Source organism: Mauremys mutica, chromosome 2 (assembly GCF_020497125.1).
Source record: "Mauremys mutica isolate MM-2020 ecotype Southern chromosome 2, ASM2049712v1, whole genome shotgun sequence".
NCBI lineage: Eukaryota > Metazoa > Chordata > Testudines > Geoemydidae > Mauremys > Mauremys mutica.
This window is the reverse complement of record NC_059073.1, coordinates 55,760,253-55,786,549: the sequence shown is the minus strand read 5'-3', so window position 1 is coordinate 55,786,549 and position 26,297 is coordinate 55,760,253. Positions and strand designations below refer to the sequence as shown.

The window sequence follows — 26,297 nt, the reverse complement described above, 5'->3', positions numbered from 1 at the left end:
TTATCTGGACCCATGGTAACTTTCCAAGATGGCTGCATGAACATTTCTGATGTAACTACTGCTGTTAATATACTTTCGCTTTCTGTGAAAATATTTCACTTATATGAGAGTTCCCTAAAAGTGAATAAAAGGGATCATAGATGCTGTTTAAGCTAATTTGTGGATTTAATTTAACAAAAGTTTTTTAATACTTTTTTTGCATTATTTGCCCAATTCTATTCATGTCGAGTCTCCAAACTGAAAGTCTTTTTCAATGTCTCTCACTTTCTCCCCATCTTGTTTCAAGTATTATGCATTATACACTGTCAAAAATTGCCTTTTTTAAGGCATGACATGTGCAGCTACTGACTATTAATTGTTTAGAAATTAAGCAAAAGGGAAAGCATTTGTGAAGGAATCAGTCATGTTATTGATGTCTGCTACCACGTAATTCATGTTAGTGCCCTGCAAAACTTAAGAAAGAAGGAAGCAAAGCTATAACAAGTTCAAAGATGTTAGGCCAGTGATGCTACAGAAATAAACCAGGTGAAGAGTGAGCTGCTAACTCAATGAGATAGAGTTTGAATTTTAATATTTTACTGAATAAGGACACTGATTAAACAATATTCTTACAATTTATGGTGACTTTTGTTTTGCACATAAATCCTCTCTCAGAGCTCCCATTAACATAACTAATCAAAACATGAACAAGTGATCAAAATGTAAAGGACTAACAATGTAAAAGTGATGATTTTAAAGGCTTTAAAATACTAATAACAATCAAGAAATATACAAATTAACCTTATTCATTGAACTGCCTCTGTGTACTATGTAATGAATAAATTAATGCCATGAGTGCACTGTACAATTTATTCAGTATGGTTTGTATTCATCCGTCTCAATCTTTTCTTTTTCTCATTTAAAAAATAGTGTGGGTAAATCTGGTGTTTATTAAAGCAGGGGGGCTAATAAAACTGAGAAGAGCCAGGAAGAATATGAGTAGATAATGCATGAGATTCCCCCAGATCTTTGCCAATGCACCTTCCCTTTCACTTGAAACATTCCCTGCTATATTAGCACTGGGTCTTGGTGGAGTAAGACAGGCCAATGTGCCAGGTTGTGTACCGGGGTGGTGGTTGCCCCTCTCCAAATATGTGCATCTTATTCTAGGACCTTATTGATTATGATTAAGGCTAAGATTATGTTATGGAGGTCATGGAAGTAATGGATTCCATGACTTGCAGAAACTTCCATGACATTCTCCGCTTCAGCCCTGTGTGGCAGGGGGACTTGGAGCTCACGCCACCATGGGTGGGAGCGGCCCCGCAGCTCTGAGCCGTTGCAGGCAATGGGGGACCCTGAAACTCCCAGCCACTATGGGCAGAGGGGGCACCAGAGCTGTCAGCCATAGTGGTGGCCGGTGCTGGACCTCCCCATTCCCTTCCACAGCAGAGCTTGGCTTCTCATCCCCTGGTCAGCCCCATTTTGTCACAGTTATTTTTAGTAAACATCAGGGACAGGTCACAAGCTTCCATGAATTTTTGTTTATTGCCCATGACCTGTCCCTGAAGTTTACTTAAAATAACCATGACAAATCTTAACCTTAATTATTATACTGATTTTCATATGTGATGTAGGTCTGCTCTATTCTGTATTATGAACTTTATAGTGAGGTAAAGGAACAAAGTAGAGAACATCATAAGCATTATTGTTTCATTACTATTTTGGAGTCTATCAGCATGGGTTTCCTTATCCCCTGTCACCTAGTAAAGCATCTGAGATATATAGCAGTTATATTTCCGCAGGGGCGGCTCTAGGCACCAGCAAAGCAAGCACCTGCTTGGGGCAGCCCATTTGCAGGGGCGGCATGAGAGCTGAGAACCAACAGGGGGCTCTGGGAGCTGTAGTTCCTTGGTTAGCTCCCTGCCTATAGACCCAGCCCTGGAGCAGGGAAAGAACTACATTTCCCAGCATTCCCTTGGCCACTACCAAGTGAAAAGGAAGGAGGGGGACCTCATGCGGCAGCGTGTTGTGAGTGGAGAGTGGTAGGGAGACCATATTTTAACATTCAAAAAACAGGACACTCCAGGAGGAGAGAAGCCCCACCCTGCCACCATCCACTCCCTCCGACTGCCCCCCACAGAAAACCCAACCCATCGAACTCCCCCCCCTGCTCCTTGTCCCCGATCACCCCTCCCGGGACCCCTGCCCCTAACTGCCCCCCAGGACCCCACCCCCTATTTAAGTGCCGCTGCTCCTTGTCCCCTGATTGCCCCCTCCCGGGGCCCCTGCCCCTAACTGCCCCTTGGGACCCCATCCCCTATCTAAGCCTCCCTTCTCCTTGTCCCCAACTGCCCCCTCCTGAGACCCCCCCCAACTTCCCCCTAGGACCCCACCCCCTACCTGTCCCCTGACAAACCCCTGGGACTCCCATGCCTATCCAACTGCTGCCTGTCCCCTGACTGCCCCCCCGAACCTCTGCCCTATCCAACCCCCCCTGCTCCCTGTCCCTTGACTGCCCCCCCCCGGAACCCCCAACCCCTTCTCCAACTCCCCAGCCCCCTTACCGTGCCACTCAGACCAGCGTGTCTGGCTCTGCGCAGCTCCAGACACGCTGCTGCATACCCGTGGAGCCCACAGGCCCCCCCCCCCCCACACACACACACACACAGCACCTGCCTTACAGATCTGAACACCTCAAAATTCAGGAGTGCTCAAGCTCAGTTTGGGCAGCTGTTACTTCATTTCTCCCAAATCAAATATTCTGATCCACTGTATCTTGCTGTAGAAAAAGTAGGATAAAATTGAGCAAGAAATGCTTCCCAGTGGTTATTAGGACTGGAATTGCTATTTTCAACAGCCATTGCCTTTTTTTTTTGTTTGTTTGTTTAAAAGGAAGACAGTGATATTGCATTGGCAAATTCCCCAATGAAAGAAAGAGTGGAACAAAAGAATAATAAAGGCACCTCAACTTTTCCTCATTTATGGAGGACAGTCTTATAATATGCATCCAGATATCCTCCAATCACACAAGCTGAAAATTGTTCCACCCGATTGCAGCTCTGTAACCATATGGGAACCAATCCTGTCTGTGGTTTGTGCACATCCAAAATTCCTGCTGAATGACCTGCCCTGGGAGTGAGTTACCAGTGACCCAGGGCTGCGGCGGAAGGAGGGTGCAGGTGTGGGGGGGGAGAGCCCAGGACTGGAGCGTCAGGAGGTGTGGGGGGGGCATTGGTGGGAGGGAAGGGGGGAGCCCAGGGCTGGGGCGGCAGCGGGGTGAGGGGAGGGCACTGGTGGGGGGGAAAGGGGGAAGCCCAGTGCTGGGGCGGCAGGGGGTGTGAGTGGCGGGGGGGAGAGCCCCGGGCTGGGGCAGCAGGGAAGGTGCGGGGGGGAGCCCAGGGCTGGGACGGGGGGCAGCCAAAATTTTTTTTGCTTGGGGTGGCAAAAAACCTAGAGCCGGCCCTGAATAATATTTCCTGTATGAGCCACCATCTGTGACAATACGTCTAGCTGGATCATCTGCGGAGATTGAACCTAGGACCTCTAGAACCAAAAGCTTGTGCATCCATTGCTCAAGCTAAATGACTAGGGCTGTTAACTTAGAGACAGTAGCAGACTCAAAGCTCTTTCTGTGGTCCAGCCACTAGACAAAGACCTAAAAGGGTTAATATGATTGACACTTAGTGTGGTGTGTGCAGTGCAGGACTGGCTCTACCATTTTTGCTGCCTGAACTGCCAAACAAAACAAAAAATCCACCCGTACTGTGTCGCCCCAAGAATGGACAGAATGCCGTCCCTTAGCATGTGCCGCCCCAGGCATGTGCTTCCTCCACTGGTGCCTGGAGCCGGCTCTGGTGCAGTGTCATTGACTTCACTGGAAAGCAATCACAAGAGTAGGCACTATGTCCAGTAAACATGCCTGCAAAACTGGGTATTAATTATTTTTATTAATTATTATTTTTATTATTATATTTGCTACAAGTTTATGATTACATTAACCTCCTGAATGTCCTCAATTTATCTTTTTGAACCTGCACTCTCCAGGATTGTGCAAGCTTCACTTTTTACATATTACATATTACATGTTTGTAATGTTGTAGTGTTTTTAAATATGTCAATTAGTTTAGAATATAGGAGAGAAAAAGGTGGAAGGAGAACTTCGGTTGTTAAATGTTAACCATTTAACACTTTGCAGCACATAATTCCTGTTTACACTTACTAACAGAGAATGCTAACTGCTGCCGCGACCGTTAAAGAAGCTACAACAGTAAAACTAAACAACCTTGCAATCCATTTACCAAAGTGCTTGCTGTTCTCAAGTGAAATATAATAAATAATGAGAAAAGCAGGTTAATCTGTATCCAGAGCATTATATATAAAATGGTCAAAATAATATTAGTGTAGACCTACTGTGTCTTTCTAACCCTGGTTTTCAATAGGCAATGTAATCCAAAATAACTGGATTTTATTTCATCTATTAGGCTAGGCCTTTAAAAGATTTTTGTTGGTTGTGTTTGGGAACCAGACAGAACTAATAGTAATAAACAAAGGCTGGCACCAGTCAAAATATGTATGTTTGGTGAAGGTAACCATTGCTTCCTCCAGAATCCCACAGGGCAAAGTCAGATGGAACCATGGCCTCAGGTTATCGAGTTCATCAATAATCAAAGAAGAGTGCAGCCCCCAAAATCAATGATTAGGCAACAGATGAGTATCCTTTTTAAGAACAAAAAGTACAGACTCACACACAAATTAAAAAACTGGCAAAACCATGAGGTGTCTTGGCAGCCTTAATTTGAACTAATGAATTTACAATTGGGATTATACAACCACATTGTATGCTTTTACAGAAATATACTAGTTAACATAACAGGTGCCATATCACATGGGATTTCTGTTGTTGAGAGCCCCTTCCAACAGTGGTTCCAATTAATAGTGTGCCCATAACATATAGCACATAAACTGACCTCTTCTCCCAGGGATTAAAATGTATTTCGTAAGAGTAACACCCAGCTTTTCTTTGTCTTAAAATCGACTGTTCATTAAAAGATGATGAGATCCTAGCCTTGATTCTAGAATGGGGCTGGAGGAGATAGGTTGGTTAAAAAGACAATGATGGGAAACAGAACAACTGCCCCAGAAACAATATGAAATCAGATATGGACTAAGGAGGCCAGTCAGAAGAAAGTCACTTGGTCTGTTGCTGACACTAAGGAACATTCATCATGTCTCAACATTGTTGACAAATTTAAATAAGTAATTTGGTGATTTAGTTGTAAATATTTGTTCTTTTTTCTTCCATTGAATTGTGCCAGGGTTGAATTTTGCCAGACATCATGAGGAAAGCAAAATTAGAGAAGAATAGCGGAAATCATGAATGGTAGACTAAAACCTGACCCTATGACTAATAGGAATTGTAATAACATTTTTCCTAGGCAGCCATCTGTCAAACCACACCCTGGATTCCACTGGCCTTGGCTTGGACAGAAGAGTTAAGGTGGAATGATAGAGGTAATATCGGTAGATTTATACCTTGTTTTGTAATTGAGTATTGAGCCTGCAGGCTCTACTGCAACCCCTAGAAACTTTGTGAGTCCAGAGGAGGAACAGCTGCTGTACCCTAGGGTTCGGAAGCAGGACAGGCTGGCAGAATGGCACTCAAAAGGAACAAGGCCAATCTAATCAGATTGTTTGGGTTAGAGACTTGATCTTGAAAGATCTCAAAGCACTTTATTTACGTCTCAATTCCCTATAGTACCTCATTTTTATTTTTTAAATTAAAAAGGTATTTCTCATTCCTAGCAGATATGCCTCTGTGCCACATCTTATTGTGTAGAATTGTAGCTATTTTATTTGAAATTTGATGGAAGTTTTGGCATTTCAACAAAGGGGGCCTCACTGATTACAGTTTTCAGTATTAACAACCCTTGTATTTATAGCTTCTCAGACTTGCAATGTCTTTCTGGTCTGACTTAAGTATGTTTTACCACATGAGCATGGAATTTCACTTACTCCTGAGAATCCTGATGACTCATTAACTGAGATATATCCTTAACTCTCATTAATGTACTCCTTGCTGTAATTTGCAGACGATTAGATAAGTGTATTTTTTTCTTCTTCTTCAGCACATGCAGTTTCACAATGTGCTTGGAATGATTTTAAGAGTTATAAGTTTTAAATAATTTTTCTTTCCCTTGCACCCAATCTTTTTTATGTGCATCTATTCTCTCATTCTTTCAATATTTTTTTTAATTGTAGAGGGTTACTTTTTAAGTGGGTAATCATTTCTTACTATGGTGCCTCTGCCTACTTTAGAGAACTGTCTCTAATTCCTTTTAATACTCACAGAATCACCAACGCCACAGGATCCACTAAACTTTTTACAGTACAGTGAACCCACTTATAGGAATAGCTCAGAAACAATGCATTTTCTGTGCACCAAATCAAAATATGCATACCTCTCCACTATCCCTGATTTCCAGAGCTGTTTCTGATTAACGATCGAAAATTCCCTCTGTTCTTCATTAAAGACTGGGATTCTTTTAAAAATGCTTATTTACGGTGGCAGTCCTAAGGGGCAGGCTATGTATTTAACTACCTACAGCTCCAAATCTCTTTTAACATCAGGCCAACTCTGTGTTAGGTAACTTGTTCGGTGAGTGGTGCCACATTCCTCCTCTGCCTATGGGATAAAGTAGCTGCAGTGCAACATGGCTCATTTGTTCCTAGACTATCATTACCATTAATGAGCTTTACATGTATACATCAAGGAGAGGAGACTAGACAATACAGCTATTCAGACTTAATGTTTTGTTTTCAGGGGCTGTGTCTCTGGCTTAGGATTGTTCTTTTTGAGCCAAATCCTAGATGCCTGTGCAAAGCTTAAGTAAACAGGCCATGTGCATGGGATTTGTGTTGAAGTCAGGAGTACAGAGTCCTTCCCCACAAAGCCTGGAACTTCCCCACAGCACTCTGAAGCTGCTACTGCAGCTTATGTGGGTTCAGAGAAGCTGTGGCCTCAGAGGGTGGGAGAGAAGGAAGGTGTGATATGGTCTGTTGATCTTTGTAGTCTGCTGGCCATGCCCATCTACCTCCCCAAGCCCACCCCTCTATGCTGCTGTGAAGAGAGATGACACAGTGCATTGTCCATAGTGAGAAGGGCACATGGCGTCCTCTGCATGACCTCACCCCTGCCTGACCCCCCGAATTGTGGAGTCATGGTTATTGCACTGCATTTAAGGCCTTTTGTGCCCAGGGGGCGATGCAGATTTGTGCTTTTTAAGAAAAATGCAAACATACGCATATAACTCTGAGGGGGGGCTCTCACTCGAAAGAACAGCTGATACACAAATAGCTTGTTAAAAAAATAAACTACCAGGGCACAGTAAGTTAAAGGAATGGACTTCAGTAACAGGACGTGTAAAGAACACATCGTTCGAAGAATGATCAGCCCTGCCAAGGATGTGACTTCTGCTCCCTGGCTCAGCTGCTGGCTCAGCTCACTGGGTCGCCTAGGGCAAATCACTTCACCTCTCTGTGCCTCATTTTCCCTGCCTGCAAACAGGGATGTCAATACTGAATGACTGACTGTTAATCATCTCACAGCACAGAGGAGTGTTCTGTAACAGGCAGATAATAAATGCAAGGCTCAGTCGGGCCATTGAGGCACAGCCCCACCCAGGAGGAGTTCTTCCCAGAGCTCTCGACATGCAACTGGAGCAGGCCCCCTGCTACATCCCTTAGAGCGTGTAGCATGCCCTCCCCAGCTGCACACCATGGGCCTACCTCCCCTTTACCCCCGGTGGTGTGAGTTGAGCCACTTGGGGCACATGGAGGGAATAGTCCTGCAGAGTCTGCTGTTGAGCTTGGCTGCATCACACGGACACAAGCTGGGAGGGCCTTTGGTGCTGTGCACCCTCCCCCCACCTGTGCACCAGCAGAGCAGATGGCATATTTTGGCACATAACAAACAAATAACCAAAAATTGGCTCTGTGTTTGGATTGCAATTTATTTTGTAGTTACAACATACAGTGCATGACTCATAGAGCCTTAATGTGGATCCAAGGAGTTTAAGAGCATCTTTCACTGAAGTTGCAAGTGAGCTGGGTCCACTAAGAGACATGTGGCTGGAGTGAGCCCTTTGGGTGCAGAGTACTGGGAAATTTGAACCTTTGTGCCTGCAGACAGAGATTTGATAGAGTTGGGATTCACCACCAGGACAGAGCAAATTCAAAGCCTGGGGTGGATGTTGTCCTTGAAGATGAGTTGAATCATCTTGTCTCCTAGGTGCCCTAGCTCCTCCCTCTCCCTCGCTTGCCTTACCCATGTTGTGGGCTCTGCCAGAGAGCTCTATGCCATCCCAGCTCAAGAAACTTGTGGGTGGTTTGGGTTGCTGCATTCCCCCACACCGCCACACCACTCCCAGCAGATTTTTTTATTTTTTATTTAAATTTTTTTTTGTTTTTTGTTTTTGGCCATTGGGACCTGTGGCCTGAGCTGTGAATCTTTCTCCTGGTATGCAATTGTAATGGATAGCACTCAGCACGAACCATAAACCAAAATTGAAAACACCCTGAGTCTTCGCAAGTTCTGCTTCTTGAATTAAATTATTAGAGCCTGCTGTAAAACTATCATGATTTTTGCTGTCAGAAACAATGTTTCAAACAGATGCGAATCACACAAAGCATATGTGAAAAATGTGTGATCCGCACACTAAGGTCAGAGGAACCACTCAGACTCCACATGTAAAATACGTAAACCACATGTGGAAGCATGATGTGAATTCACACTGTGCTTGTCCTTTGGCAAGACAAAGAGTAGAGTCTAACAGAAGTAGAACAGACTTTATGAAAGATTAACTTTTTTAAAAGTCCTACAGTGCAGGCTTCCTAACCTCTTCAATTATTCATTGCTAATGCTGCTTGAATTGGCTTTTAGTGATGGAAAATGTTTGTTGTCCTCTGTTTAATGCCTGTTGCACCGGGAGGTTAACATGCCTCTTCTGTTACACAGCTGCTCCCTAGGTGATGATTCCATCCTTACCCCAGTGGGCTTGATTCAACCCTGGCTTACCTGAGCATGTGACTGCATACCCCATGGCACCGGATGGTGACAAATCTGGGTGAAGTGAGGTTGCAGGGTTGCAAGGCGCCCACAAATCCTGTTCTGATGTTGGTGGTGGTAGTGGTGGGGAGCTGACTTAGTGGAGGCACTCACCGCTAGCGAGGCTTCTATCCATAAATTAAAGCTGTCTCTCCTCAGACAAGTCCCCTGGAGAGCAACACAAACATCACCTGCATCCTCCCCCAGATGCAATGGCACCTACAGTGCAGGAGGGGTGCAATTTTGCCTGCTTTCACAAGCTGGGATAAATGAAGCCCAAATGTTTTGGGCCAAATTCTACTGTCAGGAAACTTGTTGTAAATACAAAATAACCCCTTCAAAGACAAAAGATTTATATCAGATTTGGGGCCTGATACTCAGCCCTATGTGCTCAAGTGACACATAGGACACTGAAAACTGCCACAGGCAAGCAGCTGTGGATTCCCCCAGCAACAGGAGCCCTCAAATGGCATAAAGGTGGCTATGCGACTTGTATACTCCCCCATCCCCACCATGGTATGCTTGAAGGTTGCTGGGGGCGGGAGGGAAGAGGGACAAGGCTGGAGCATTATGCCCTAAAGGACCACTCCAGCCCCTTAGAGCTGTGCCATTACACTTGGGGCCATGACAGCCCCTGGCAGCCCTAGATTGCACAGTAGCAAGGTGGATTAGAGCCCCCTTCCCTGTCTTCTCAGCTGTGCCATATGTGAGCTCAGTGAACTCTGAACCTAGTTCTTCTACTATGGTAGCTAAGCAAGGCAGACTCAGTCTTGGAAACCCTTCCCATATGGTGATTTCAATTGAATGATTCATGTGAGGATTTGCAGATGGGCCCCAGAATCTGGCCCTTCATCACCATTCTGAATTTAACAGAACTTTTAATTGAATCTAAAAGATAACTAGAATGGAAAAGCTAACTAAAAAATATGGGGCCCTGCTCCAGCTGAAGTAAATGGCTTCACTGCTCCCACTGAATTGAATGAAAACAGGATAGAGACCTTAATAAACAATACAATTAAATAACTAAAAATTCATTTTAACACACACACACTAATGATTACTGCAGTATTTTTCAGTTGCACATCTTGCAATGTCATATTGCAGGAATAAATGCATTTATGAAATATTAATGGAACAACAAATAAAGTTCATGAACAGATATTAGATTATTAGGTTGTGACTCAAATTTTTGTATTTTTTTAAACTCACATATCTGTGATGCAGAGAGAAAAAAATATCTAAATCCTTAGCAGGCCATTATAACCTTGATAAGGATTTACAATACAAGATACAGCACCCATAATGCTTGAAGGATGATGTCATGGCTTAATTATGTTAGCATTTAGTGGATATACATCAGCTCCACATCATCAGATATTCAGAATTTACAGTGCCCCTTCTTTGACCCTGATTTTTTTTTCAAACAACAGAAGTGGAGAAAACATATTTGAAGCAGATTTTCTCTCTGAGGCTCATGAACAGAATTCACACAACAGGGGTTCAGTGGAGCTCTGGTTCTTGCCTTTCGTCCGCCTCTGCTGCCTGCTAGGAACTCTATCCCTCTAGGAGCTGAGGATCATCAACTTCCATTGATGAACTGATAGTTTAAGGCCTTATGTGAACTACTGAAATTCATGGGAGTTTTGTCATTGATTTCAGTGGGCCCCGAGGGTGCTCGGCACCTCAGAGGTGTATCCAGCACCTTGTTGCATCGAGGCCATATTATAGACCTGGAAGCTGCAGATTTGCTTTTGCCATCAGCACATAGTCAGTCTGCTATAACTCTCCAGACCTGTCCCACACCCCCTCACTAGTTACAGGTTAGAGAATAAGGTCTCATATATATATCCTTTGCACATGCATGTTTGTTCTTCTCACTAAAGTGCTCCTGCATACATATAGGTTGCTGTGTAAATGCACCCAAACCTATCCCAGTATGCAGTTGCTGGAAAGCTAGTTTCAATTTGTGAAAGAGGAATTCACATTGCCAGTCTTTTTGGCAGTCATGAAAACGTGTTTTCTTTCAGAGGGCCTTGCATAAACCATTTTTGCTGAGAAGAGGCTCATAAAAGACCACGGACAGGAAGGCTCCTATGCAACCATCAATATTTTTTCTTTAATTTTATTTTTCATGAGCTTGGCTAAGAGCCCATGGAATTAGTCAACTCTTATAGTCTAGATTAATGAAGCTTGGATATCAGACAAATGTGTAAGAATCTTTCAGCAGTGATATTTTTGCTTTTCATTTAGAGGAGACAGCTCTTTCTTTCCAGATATGTTAAAAGTGACACATATGAAATGAGAGTATAGTAACCCATTGTTCTATAGCTACTTGTGCCATAAAACTATTATGCCTCGTCTATTAAACAAGTTCAGTGCCTTCAGATGTCTCCTCTGAAACAGAAACACACACAAAGTGCAGCCAGGGAAAGAGTGTACCATAAAACCAGTGACTGTGATCATCCCCTCCCATGGATTCCCCCACAGAAGGAGGCTCTGTCAGAGCAACACTCCATGAAAATTCCCCCAACTTCATTCTATTGCTGGGCTTTGCACTCTTTCCCACAGAAAGGACTGGGGGGTCTGCCTTCAAACATAGTGGATCTCTTCAGATCATGGCAGGTCAGGGACCTGTACCTCAGCACTGTTCTGGCTCCCAGTAGCCCCCAAATCTCAGGCTCAGTGAAGCTCCATAGGAGCCATGTTACCAGTTGCTTAGGATACCACTACTGCTCCTAGGGAGTGGAGTGGGAATAATCCCCTGCCTGGGATGGAGGGGGAGGCAAAAAGTATGTGCCTTACCCTGCCTCCCAGGGACCCCTCTGAACTTGGATCTGTGCAGAGATGGTTGGGGCCAATATGCTTTCTTTCCTTTTCTCTTTTAAATCACCCTCCATTTTTAAATACAGTTTTAACAAGGATATTCTCCATGCGTTTCCACATAGGTTTGTTTTGTATCCATAGAGAAAAAGAACCTGTAAAAACAGGAACAAAAAGCATGAATCCAAAGCAATTAACTCTTTGATAATGAAGGCCAGTTCACTACAAAGTACACTTTACACAGCAAATTGCTGTTTGCTTTGATTTGTGCTTGAAATGAGAGATGTACTGCTTCCCAGATGGCTTTTCATTGTACAGTGAAGTAGAGAAACACATACATTTAAGTTACTTGCATATCTTTTCATTTACTCGTGTAATTGTGATATATATTCCATATTCCAGAATGAGCCAGATGGTGTAGGCGAGGCTTACAGTGCTGCTGCATTCCCGTTAAATAACCCTGGCTGTCTGGGGGGGGGGACTCTGCACTGTGCCAGCTGTTAACATTTGGCCACTAAGAATTTGCTCCCTTTGGCACACTGTGGGGTGAAATAATTCACAATGTGGTATATTCTTCTCTTGACATGCATGTCTAATTCTCTGTCATGCTTGTAAGAGTTGCAGGTACAAGAACTACCCTCCGACCCAGTGTCAGCTACGTCTGATGATACGATGATAGGATTTCACCATCACATGCTAGAGAGCATTTCTAAGGGCATGTCTACATGGCATGGCAATACACACTCTGGGGGTGTTATTTCTAAAGCACAGCAATGTGTTGTGCACTAGCTGGCCTGTGTACCCTGCCCACACACGACATTTCCCAGCACTTTAGTGAGTGCTAGCAGGGTCTACATGAGCCAGTTAGTGTACAACATGTTGCTGCGATTTCGAAATCACACCCCCACAGTGCACATTGCCACACCATGCAGATAAGCCCTAATAAATAAAGCATTGTGTAGAAGAGATTCCAACTTACATTTTCAGCAAAGTTCATGAGAATTAGTCCTGCTCTCCAGTCTAACAATAATGGGAGTGGTATGTGTAATTCCACCCACACAGCCGCATTAACTAAAAGGATTTATTTTCAAGCAGTGAAACTGCTGAGTTCTGGTACCCACAGCAGTACCGTCTGCCAGTATCCTGTAAGGTTTTATTTCCCTAAGGCCCACACCATATGACATGTTTGGACGATGTTTAAATCTTCCCCCATGTATGTTCATCCTGTGAATTTTTATTGTTCTTTTAATTATCTGCACATATATATTAATTCCAGAAAGTACAAACAGGCTCCACTGTCATTTCTCCACCACACTTTGTTTTATAACATCACTCGTGAATGCAAGTTACAAGTTTCCAGGCTGACATGCAGTTTGATCTAAATTTGTGGGACAACAACATTCAGATATCTGTTTTCAATTTGTGTGCATGTTTTTCCCTGTTATTTTCTTTTTATGGTAGTATTAATTGTTACCAGAAGTCTCTATGAAATGACTGAGGAACCAAACTATGGAATGCAGCAGACAGAAATTGTTGTTTTGCTTGTTGACAAGTGAAATGTGTTCATTCAACTTATTAGCAGTTCTTGAGTACTACCATGAAAATTCGGACATTCTGGTTCTGGGTACAGGAGCGAGGCTGAAGGTACTTTACCCACTGGCACATTGAAAAGTCAGATACTGATTCCTTCACTTACCTACTGGGCATAACACATATATCCATAACGTCCAGAAGTACTGCTCTGGAGAACTGTCCCAAATTTACTATGCAATGCCTGTGGTCGTGCTGATTGATGCAATGGTCCTTAGAAGACTATGCATGTTTGATGATGGTGAGATATTAACCCTTCTTGAGCTAAGGCTCTGTTTTAAAGGAAAGGACTCATAGTTTTATTCAATGTCCATCCTGTCTGAATATCTAAATATACTTGACTCAAAGGGCCTGAAACAACACTCATTGAAAATAATGAGTATTTCCATTGGCTTCAGTGAGCATTGGATCAGGTCCAAAGTGTCTTGAGGATGCCAGGGATGGGCCCTGGACAGGATTTCAGGTAGCACTCCCACTGGGTTATTAACTGAGAGTCTGTCACTGGGGTTCTCCAGATGGCGACTATCTGTGAAGAGCTCAAAAGTGGGACTGCTGTCACCGGATCCTCTTCAAGACGCCCAGCACTGGGAGTCTTTCTACAAGTTCAATGTGTATTATTAAGTAAGAAAGGCCAAAAAGAATTCACATTTTGACACCCCCCTGTATTTTGTTAGTTTAAACCACTGCCTATTTGGATTATATTTCTCTCTCTAATCTAATCTAATCTAATCTAATCTAATCTCTCTATATAGGATACCACCAGGATCTCAGCACCAGTGCCTAACTTTGCACCATGCCCGAGGTCTTTTGCTAGATCTAAATGGATGCTTTGCAGAGCTGCCTCCATTTTGCTTTTTTCCTCCAAATTTGTAGTCAAGAAACACACACACAATGTATTTTCCCTTGACATTATCTGAATGACATTACAGCACCAGAGATACTGGCAGGCACCAACCACTTGGAATTCTGGCCTAGGAGTTGGGGAGTCTTGTCAATTGGGCCTATGGCTATGGCTACCCAAACCACTAGACTCTCACACAGGGAGTGGTAATTCTAGCTAGCCTCATCTCTGAGTACAATATATATTTGTGTTTTGCCACTTTAAAAATTGCCACAACCCCCTCATTGGCTTGTACAGGAGAGGGTATGTGGACATTGCCAGCCTGCCCTGGAATCAATGCAATGTACTCCATGATTTCAGCTCAGGAGACCTCACAGGACTCTTATGTAAAAGGGATGCCAGAACTGATCCTTTTGATAACTGTGAGGAAGCATGAATCCACCAAAGAGGACAGCTGGAAAGTCAGCATACTAGGTAAATTATAACAGTGGGTTTACTGGGCAATTCCTCATGGACAAATTCAAAAGCATGTCTTCATTTTATTTAACACAGTACATGTTTAATATAGCTTTGGCTGCAGTACATTGCAAATTCACATTGCTCCCTGTCATATAATACTTTTTGGTGCCTATGCACAGTGTCTATCTGCTGCACGCATATAAATCCAGGACAGAGCTCAGTCACCTTCTACCCTAACTGACTGACAGCCCAATTGCATATGGGCAGAAGTGAGGTAGAGATCCAGACACTTGGCTCCTTTAAGCGGGCAATATCTTGCTAGGATACAAGACGTAATGACATGGGAATATGTATTGGAGGTGGTGGAGGGAGGACCCAGGTGGGGAGCAGAGGTAGCCCATCCTCTCTTCTGTGTAACATAGCAATAACATAGCAATGGCCTCCTTCCTGTCAATCATTGATTTTCCAGAAGCTACATCTTCTCCGTTCGTCTTATTTGTTTAGGGTAGGCAATCTGCTATGCCCATTCCAAATATTCAAGAAGGGCCAGTTCTGGTTCCAAGAAACTCACAGTCTAAGGACAGGCAGGCAAGTAGACACAGGAAAGAGGGAAAAAAACAGTCTTTCTTTTTTATACACATCATCTAGATTCAATGCAAGTAATATGGTAGAAGTGTATCCTAAGATGAACTTAACTGCAAACAAGCCAGAAGCCTTGCAAATGAATTCATTGTGATAGAACTAGGCATGGAAGGGAAGTAGGGGTCACATAGCATTCTGTAGATGCCATCTTGGTGCTGTCGTTGACAAATGGACGACCTAACTGTGATGCCACAGAAACAACTGTAAGAGGTGCAACAAATATTTTGTAGTGAGTCTAAAGACATTTGTGATTGGGCGAAGAGAGTATTTGTGGAATGCAGATGTACAGCAGTTATTTAATTATTATTATTATTAGTTAAAGTGCCAACAAAGTCATATGAGCAGCACAAGCCAGAAATGAAGACAGACGCTGCCCCAAACAGATTACAGTCTGAAAGACAAAAATGAAGGAGGTGGAAATTTCTGAGGCAGGAATAAGTGTTATACATATATATACCATGCCTGTAATTTTTCGTGGAGAGAAGGGGAAGTTCAGTTCTTGTGGTCAAGTCTTAAGAAGGGACTTGATTTAGTTACAAATAATAATTTACAGTTGGGAACCTTTATTTATTTATTTTTTTTAAATATGAACTTTTACAATTCAAGGAGTTAAAATTTACAATAGTACTTGTGCGATTTCCTGTTCTAAATATAGGAAATACAGCAAAACCATAGTAAAAGTAAATACTGAATTGCAGTAAATGTAAATGTCTTAATAGTGCTCACCGTAAGGGCATTTTAACCTGGGGAGTCTGCATTCTGGATGCACTGTTTCTTTAAAGACACAGACAGCAGAAGTTAGGTCAGCAAAAAAACAACATCTGTCCAGATAATGAGACCAGCATAATATTATATATCATTTGGCTGATAACTGTCTACATTCCAGCCAAAAGTCTTCTGAAACTATAAGGACTTTTTATTTCTTTTAAAGTATATTTGATAGAACGATAGCAAAGCAAACATCAACAGAGGAACTGCAACTTGAAAAGAAGGATCATGAATATTAATTCAGGAAATCAGCACAATAGATGCACAGTGCACACTGTTTATAAAAAAGAGGTAATAAATCACTGAAGTGCCAGAAAAAGCAAGAGCAAAAGCAATAATGGCATGATTCCGGTATGTAAATGAAAACAGTGTGGTAAGGAAAAGTAAAGAGAAGCTGTTAAAAGTGTCCAGTTTTAGTACTTTTTATAATTCCTGTGTCTCTTGCAATGTGCCATTTTAGAAAACCTGAGATCATAGCCAATCTCTGAATGTAGATCAGGTTTTATCAAAGCCTCTTGCTTTGTCTGTATGTTGAACAGGGAGCCATATTTTAACAAATGCAGAAATAATGAGGGTTTCACCCAATGTAAGCACAAAAAGATACACTCCACTCTAATATTACAAAGCATTAGAGTTCACAACTGAAACTGCATTGATGCGACACAGAATTCCTATATACTGTTGCCAGGATTTGTGAAAACACAAAGCTCAGTCACATACATGTCTTCTATTCTTTCATTCCAAAATGAAGAGAAAAAATTCTAATTTACAGTTGGCCTCTGGGTAACTTTGCATAATCCTGTATGTATCTCAACTGCATGTAAGAATTAACACTAATTTCTATGCTACAAAAGCCTCTGTCTATTTTAAACAAAGCTAAATTCTCATTCACTTTGATGCATAACCCAATTTATATAGCTTTATTAGAGGCCCAAGCTCAGACATTTTAAACCTTACACTTTAGATGTACTGATGTTACATTTCAGTATAAAACATGACAGTGGTATAGCTCAACTAAAATCTCATCCTACTTTTCTAACATCAACTCGTAGATGTCCAGCAGACAATTTAAATTCAAAATGACCAGAACTAAACTCTTGAATGTCTCTTGATGTGTTGCCTTCTTCCCACTTTTGGTATAATTGGGAGCACCACCTTCTCCATGTCAGCTTGACCCATAGCCCGAGTATCATTTTTGACACATCTTTCTACCTAAACCTACACAAGCAGACCATGTCTAAATCTTGCCATGTCTTCTCCAAGTTCTGGCCTTTTCTCTCTATCCAGACCACCAAAACTTTTGCCTAGGCCCATGTCTCACTTCACAACTTGAGGCCGTAACTTCCTGGTTTCAATACCGCTAATCTTGTTTCTCTCAAGTCTATTCAAAATGCTGAGGCTTAAGTAATTTCCCTAGTTCACTGCTTTGACTATATCATCCTCCTTTTTGCATCCATGCATCGGCTATCCTTCTGTACCTGCTGGGTGACCTTGGGCAAGTCATTTCACTGTCTGTGCCTCGTTTTCCCCATCTGTAAAATTCGGATAATGATTCTGACCTCGTTTGTAAAGTGCTTTGAGACCTACTGATAAAAGGTGCTATATAAGATCTAGGTATTAGTAAGATCAAGTATACTCTTCTTCCTTTTGCTTTCCTGGCCCTTTATGATTTAATCCCCTACTACCTGGCTTGTCTACTAACTCATCATGGTATCAGTCACTGGCTTTCCTCTACCAGTGTTCCTAGCCTTCACCACCCAAGATTCACCTTTTCCTTTTAGCATGTCCATAACATCCTGTCTACATGGGAAAAACTCTAACAAAACCCACCTTGCCATCACCTATCCTTCAAATTCCTCCTTAAAACTCACCTCTTCCATGATGCCTACTGCCAGCTACCAATGACTAAGCAGGTGGTGACCTGGGACTAATGTTCATTTTGCTAATATATGTTTATTTTATTGTTATCGCCTTCTTCAACTGTCTCCTCTCCCTGACTCTTCTTGTTTGTTCCATCCATCCACTTGATGCATTTTTGTTCTAACCTAGATTGTAACACCTTTGTGAAGAGATTGTCTTTTAATTTGTTTTCCACATTGCCTAGCACAATGGGGTATCAAGTACCTGAGTGGGCCCCTTATGTCGTACCATAATACAAATAAACAGTCATTCACAGGTTCTCAGACTGTGGTGTCTGGACCACTAGTGGTCCAAGGAGAGCTGACTGGTCACATAGTGCTAAATGTCCTCCTTGTTTTCCAGTCATAACCCACATTAAATAGCTTCCTAGCACTACTTTTCAGAAACTGCTGCAGTTGCCGCAGGGATGGTCTATGGCAAGAAGGAAAGCGGTCCATGGGGTCATGAATGTAGAAGGAGCTGGTCCATGAGAGAATCTGTCTATGAAAATGTCCACACTTTAGAAATGATTGAGGATCACTGGTATAGGTTACATCACGTCAGGAGATACCAAGTCGAAAAAAGTGATACGCAGTTGGTGTGGGCTGCACATGGGCCTGATTTACCAGTCAGATTTTGGCACAGCTGGTAGATAACGCATGTCAATGCACACTTTTAAAGTCTCTTCCAGTTACCAGGAGCCTTTTTTTCCTCTAACACCACCTTACTTCTTCTTCTCCCAATAATCCACCTCCATTTCTAAGATGCCGCTCCTTTCACCGTGCCCTGGCAGTTTGCACTGGTATTATCCGTGAAGTCACAACTGGGTTTTGTTGAAGGTTTTTTTCAACACATTCCAGTAAGATAAGCTTAAGAACAGGCTAAAAATCCCACAATGTAACAAACTTACAGTTCAAAATGAACTATCACTGGCAGAGCTGTCCTTAGACATTTTGGTGCCCTACATAGGGAGCTGGCCCCAGGCCTCCAGGGGGTTGTGGCGGGGGGGCTGAGCCCAGGCTTCTGCATAGGGGCAGGAGCAGCCTTGGGGAGCAGAAGGAAAACCGCCCCCCAGCACTCACCAGCGGAGCGGAATGGGCTGGCGCTGAGTTGCTCCACTTCCCACCGCCCAGTGAGTGCAGGGCATGTCCGACCCCTGCTGCAGTCTCCCCGGATGTAGCTCAGGGGAAGCGGTGGAGTGGGGGAAGAGCGGGGGTGGGGGCTTTGGGGAAGGGGTAGAGTGGGGGCGGGGCTGGAGCGGAGCAGGGGTGGGAAGAGGCATGGCAGGGGCGGAGCAGGGGCGGGGGCTTTAGGGAAGAGGCAGAGCAGGGGCGGGGGCAGCTTTCCTGGCCGGCTCAGCCAGCCAGGGGATCAGGCCACTGGTGCACCACGCAGCTGCGTAGGGCACCAGGAAATTTGGGGCAATTTGGTGCCCAAAATTTCCTGGTGTCCTATGCAGCTGCATAGTTTGCATATGGGTAAGCACGGCCCTGATCACTGAGCCTGGGGAACTTGCATCATCAGATGAATTAGTTTTCTAAGCTACTGTTACATTATTGTTAATTTTTATTTTTTATATGATCTACTGAATGGAAATACATTATAAACCATAAATGAAATACATTTGGTGAATGCAAATAGGATGTGCTTTTCAAGAAGGCTTTTACTATATGAAAAGTAGCCAATTAACATAGCAGTTCAGTAAATTGAACTGGAAAGATAAAAAGCCATTCTGCCCCGAGTGATACTCCTAACTTCATCACTGTTATATGCAGTGGACCATATTTATGCCTTCTGCCAGCACTGGGTTCTGGTAGCTGAACGTGATGCCCAAAGCTGGACAGGGCAGCCCACAAAGTGATGGAGGTAAGGCTAGCCAAGACTGAAACTCCTGGGGAACCGCCAGCAGTGAGCTGCCCATGAAGCCCTGGATATAACATTTTAGTTTCCCCTGCCAATACCATGGGGAAAGGCATGCAGAACCCAACCCCCTACTCTCCCTCTGACAGCCAATACCGCCACCAGGATGGCTGTGCCATGGGCTTAAGTGGGTGCAGTTTGCACCCATCTGTGAGTGCCAAAGTGAATCTGGCCCACTGTAAACATTTGTTTGACTTGTGCTAAATCTTTATGCCCAGCAATTAGAGTCTCTTGAAGAACGTTTAAGAGAGTTACACTGTAATATTATGTTTGCTTTGACTGTCTAGCCTAGGCATAAAACTGGGAGTCAGATTCCAATCCTGGCTTTGACACTGCCTCCTTGTGTGTGCTTGGGTAAATCACTTCACCTCCATAGGTGCTGGAACTACGGGTGCTGGAGATGTTGCCACATGCCCTGGCTTGAGTAATAACCCAAATACATGGTTTCCGCCTTCAGCACCTCCACTATAAAAAATGTTCCAGCACCGTTGTTCACCTCTCTACCTCACTTTCCTCATTTATAGAACAGAAATTACAATACTTACTCTTAGAGGTCTCAGGAAGCTTCTTTGATGTTGACGGGAGGAGTATAAATGCAGCATATTGTTATATAATCTATATTAAATCTATCTTAAGCAACATCAAATAACATTTTAAATATCATCCCATGCACATCCTTGTTCTTTAGCAGCTGAGTGGGACTACATTTGAGAGACTAACAGGCTAACTCAAACATGGTGGTTAGAAATTTCCCAAAAGAAATGAACATTTGGGACATGAGTTTAATTCTGCTCCTCTGAGGCTGAGGGTGGGAAGGGCATATGAGAGAGTGATTGCTCTGGAGTCAAATCTCAATTTAACTTCACATCCTTGGGCAACTGAAGACAGTGAGTGAGCAGATCTGGTAGGAAAGTGTAGGAGGAGGAATGTCAGAAGCAAGAAGCAGCATTGTTAGTAACGTTGGCCAGGAGTGATGCTACTGAATAGCTAAGTGATGTTTGGCAGTAGTCCACGGGAAGAATGGTGAGCAGTGATGGCTGCTGGAGTGAAGAGATGGTAGGTTAAGGGAGAGAAAGGTTAAGTATGAAAAGAGCATGAAAGACATACACACAAGCCTGGAAGCAGCAAAAAAAAGTGTAGAGTCAGAGAATGAGAAGCAGCACTGCTGACTTCAAGTCTCTCCTGGGGAGATTACCACTTAGAAAGCTGCTGCAGGATGTTCTCATGCCCCTACAAGGGAGCTACAAAATAGTCAAAGGCAGACATGGGGGTAAAAGGCCTTTATAGAAGTGCAGTTTTTTTATGGATTTTTTTTTCAGACTTGGGACATTGGGGACTATATAGTAGAAGTATTATGATGTTTCTATACCGGCCCAGTAAGAAGAGGCAGAGATGTAAAATGTCGCTATTTTTGCTTGGGCTCAAAATTATCTTTGTATATTTTCAAAAAAGATTTAAAAAAACTGAGGTTTTTCACGACTTCATTTGTCCACTCAACATGTCATTCTCTTGTCATTTGCTTATTCCTTCTAAAGTTATCCAGTGAAAAGGGTGGGCTGTGGTTATGGAGTATAATCAATGCCTTAAAACAGACAAAAGAACTTTATTAGTCTAGTTATTGTTTTCCTTGTGTTGAGTCTTCCACAGACACCCACTTCTCACTCATCATAAATCTACAAACTGCACATCTACCACACTCGATGTGCACACTTACTGTTACACAGCTACAAATTACATTTTTATTGGCACAACTATTTTCCAACGGAGCAAAACAATTACAAAGCAAATTGAGAACTGTCTGTATACTATTTTAGCATTAACTTGGTAGCTGCCTCCCACTGTGCTGGTGCTGCTTTTACTCTTCTCCCTGCTCTCTAGTCTTCCAGCAACAAAGTCAACAGCTGTGGCCAAAGGCAGTCACGTTTGGCAGTTGTAGTACTCAGATGACAAACTCTGGCATATCTCTTTCCAATAGTAGCAGCGACATCTGGATCTCTTGATGGCTCTATGGTTTCTTTTTTGGCTAGGTTCCTTACAAGCAGCTGTGGAACTGTCTCTCTTGCTGTCTTAGGCTGGGCTGTGGTGGGGGTGGCAGGGTTCCCTTGGCCTGCTCTGATTATGGGAATCTGCACAATGTACATGTAGTCAGTCTCCCAATCCAGTCACATTATAGGTAATCAAAATAATGGTTCTGTTCGGTTACCTGTCTTTCTAGAATAATCTGTTCTTTTCCCTTTAGATACATGGGCCACTTATGCACCACATTCTCTTTGATTACCAGAAGAATTTTGACTGACACAGTACACTATGTAATCTTACTTTGGTTGTTCAGCCTTTCGCTGTTAAAGCAGCTTCTCTTTAAACCAGAACCTTACATTATTGTATCAAATTGAAAATTTGTCCACTAATGGCCTGACAATTGGCCATTCTAATGGTGCTACCATGCAGGAGATGGGAGTTTGGAAGAGTCCTTAGGCCTACTCCTCCTTGGGTCTACTGGGGAGCTGCAGGTATATATGAGGGGATGTGAGATATGATGGTGCCACTTTAGGAGCAATTCCTAGTAAATGTACACAGAATCATAGAAATGTAGGGCTGGCAGTTATCTAGTCCATGCCCCCATGCTGAGGCAGGACCAATCGTGATAGTTGTTTTTCTAACCAACCTGTACAAACCGATGTTTGCATAAGTACTAGTAGATAGGGAGGGTTATGTGGAACAACTAACACACCATGCAGTGAGTCAGACTGAAGGAAGGGGAGCTCATTCAGACTAGCATGCTATTCACAGTGAAATCCAGGGTAGGCCACAGATGCTTGAAGTGGGGAGAGTGGGTGTAGTAAAAGGGATAGGTGGGGTATAAGAGGAAAGAATATATTAGAAGGAAACATAAAGACAGAGGGTTTGTGGTGAAGAGCCCAGAAGAGGCAAAGAGGAGGGCTTGGAAGAAGAGAAAATAAAAGTGGCCTTAGAGCAGACAAATGGGCCTTATTTTACTCTGTTCTAAGCAATTTCACATGAAAAAGTAATGTTTTTCTTTACAGAACTTTTTTACAAACATTAGTCCCTACATTTTCAAAGGGTTGTCTGACAATTTAGCTACAACTATTATAAAGCCAGAGACCTCTGACTAAAACCCCATACCATGCTTTAGAAATTTAAAGATAAAATGCTTTATCTTTAAGTACTGGGAACTTTATAATGTTCTTCAGGTTCTACAAATTACACTCCTCTGTAATAATTCTGTGAATCCAGCAATATAGTCATAACCTCAAAAGATATTTTATACAAAGGAAAATATCTGATCACTAGATGAAACTTAGAAGCAGGAAAGCCTTATACATGCTATGAGGCTTACTAATGTTAGAATCTAGACTTAGAAGTCTACACAAATATAAATTATTAGCACCATAGTGCATCACATATCATAACATACATTAATAATATATTACTCAGTGAAATGCTAAGTGTGATTTTTAATACTACATGACAGATTCTCTAATTTATGAACTGTCTATTAAATTTAAAAGTGCTTCAGTTTCTTTTTTCTCTATCATATATTAAAGTCTCCTTTTGTGTGAATCACCTAATCCTTCATGTATTAACAATATTAGTCTCTTTTCCTTTTTCTATTATTGCTTCTAATAGTCCTTCCTTTCTTCCTTTCCTTTATTTTCTTTTTATTTTCATTTCTCTTGTGATTTAACTTTTCCCAATAAAAATATGTAGGACTTAAAACCAAATGTTCTCTATCTCTCTACATTATACAGTATATTCCTATCACATTTATAGTCTCCTATAAATAATGTAAAATAATCATAATATAAATAGTATCTATCACCTGTAGTAGAAAAAATATGGTAGATTTTCTCTTTGGATTTATTTTTCCTTTACTGGCTTTACTACTTAGTAATTAGTATCATGTGTAATTCAGATCCAAATAATCCTCTGTAGAAGTGCTGTTGCCTGCCAGATACTTAAGACAAACATTCATAAACATATCTACACTGATCAAAATTTCCTGGATCTCTGCTTAATTGAAACCCAGGTCAAAAAGTACAAGGCAAGCATTAAAAAATGTAACTTTCCTAGTAATTATATTTCCTTTCTGGAAATATAAATATCCATAATCAAAACTATACATAGTTGCCAGTTAGTGCCTTAAGCGCATAGATTTGTGTTTATTATATAGACTCACCAGTCTCTTTATAGTGTGGTTGCCCTTGGAGGGTCCATAAATAACATGATTTTTTAACTCTCATTTTTCTAAATTGATGAGCAGCATACATAAAAATGTACAGTTTTGTACATGACTTTGTATGATTTTTTCTGATTAAAATGTGGCATTTTTGCAAAGGATTCTGCTCATGAATTTAAATTGGAGGAGATTTTGGCATAGGGTGTGGCAATCCAAATAAGCTTGTATTTAGCAATTCTTTGCAGTAGCAAGAGCTCTACAGGTCCCTCAATATTGTGCAACCTCCAAGCTGGCAAAACCATGTCTAAGCACCAAGAGGCCACTGAGTTACACATTCGTGTTGAGCTAGAATACTCACATGATATGGCAGAGGGCAGGGCAACGTAACATGATATGAACAACATTCTGCTCAAGGTGAATATTTGACTAGCAGACCTAGCTCATTTAGACAGACTTTCCCTCCAATGCTATTGCAAGTGGCAAGTACAGAGGGAAAACTGATATTCCTCATCAGTGAACTGTGAATCTCTCCTTTTGTATGTTAGGAGCTGCATCATCAATCATCATCATCATAGCATAGTTTGCAGGGAAAATTTGCAAGCTGTTATGGGAATTAGTCTCTTTTAATGTATTTAAGTGCTACTACTAAAGACATACTTACCACCTAATAAAATGAGACATATAAGCAGGTATTTCTTACATACTGTCTTGTGAATTCCTGTATTTCTTTTTCATATGATTGCTAAGACAGGTATCTCATCTTTGTTGTACATGCTCATGAAAGATTCCTGTTTATCCTGAAGAGTAAAATATTTTTATCTCCAGAACAGGTACAAGACAGGCAATGGAGATTTTCCTACAGTGTCCTGCCAAAGTGCCTCAGTCCTGCCCTGGTACAGGAAAGGAGGTCAATCTCCAGGCCTGGTCAGACCTTGATCTTGCTACTGAGACTGCCACCAGCTCAGCTGTGATGGGCACCAGCTATGATATGGGCACCTGTCTGTAAGGAACTACACTGAGAACAAAAACTCGTTTCATACACATCACCAAAAAGTCATTAGATGACAATAATTGCAGTTACTACCAACCTGGATTAGATCTGAACCAACAACCTAGGCTATTACCAGTCCCCTGAGCTATTCGCTACCCTTAAATTTCTTCTTTCCCTGATGTTGTATTATGTACCCTTGAAGTGAATATATCAGATTCCAAATTTTTGTTCACATAGGAATGAGAATACATATGAATAATTTCTCAACATATATGAAAATCTGTTAAATAAAGAGCCTCTATGTTGTAATAACATTAAAATGTTGACAACTTCCTAGAAAATAATAATCACATTCTTTTTAACCTGTGCTCTTTGGAGGTTCCCTCTCATCCCCTGGCTAGGACAAGTTTTGTTTTGGATTGTGTAGATATACTGTCTGTATTGTGCAGACCCAAATATTTGCTCAGATTACCAATTAATTTGTCAGGAGATAGTGTGAGATTTCACACAATGGGCTAAATTGTCTGCTAAAGTAAATTGTCTCAGATCCGTTAAAATAAATGAATCTGCTCCAATTTACATCCTCAGGGAATATGAGCCATGAATTCTTGAGATATGCCAACTGGTACCGGGGAGAATGACCTACTTTGTTTTCAGAAACAATGACATTAACAAAACACAAAACAAGCTTTGCATAAAGACATGAAGGGCATCAAATGGCCATCAAAAAAGGAACATTTACTCTTTGATCTGTAAGATCTGTACATATGTTTTTAAAATGCATATTTGACCTCTATTGTGACTGTGACAAACAAAACACTTTTGCTCCTGTAATTTACTACATAAACCACAATGGGCTTAATAACGCTTTGGTCTGCGCTGTATGTATATACACAAAAATCAGGAATATGATATATTCACTTCACCGGTACATCCCATCATCACAAATGATTTTGTCTGAATTATTATTTACAAATCCTGAGCCCTAGATAATACTTTGTATGCAGTGTTGTGTTTCACTGAGAGTACATGTTTACAGCTCAGTTACAAAGCCCTAAGAAAAAAGAGTTTTCTTACCTAGACT

General features: G+C 42.1%; 1 long non-coding RNA gene across 1 annotated transcript; it reads left to right on the top strand.

Moving 5' to 3' along the window:
* The first annotated feature begins 1,971 nt into the window (after positions 1–1,971).
* Positions 1,972–26,297, top strand: LOC123364941. Its single transcript, XR_006577367.1, has 3 exons — positions 1,972–2,024; positions 5,418–5,493; positions 25,048–26,297. It is a non-coding gene; the product is annotated as an uncharacterized LOC123364941 (long non-coding RNA).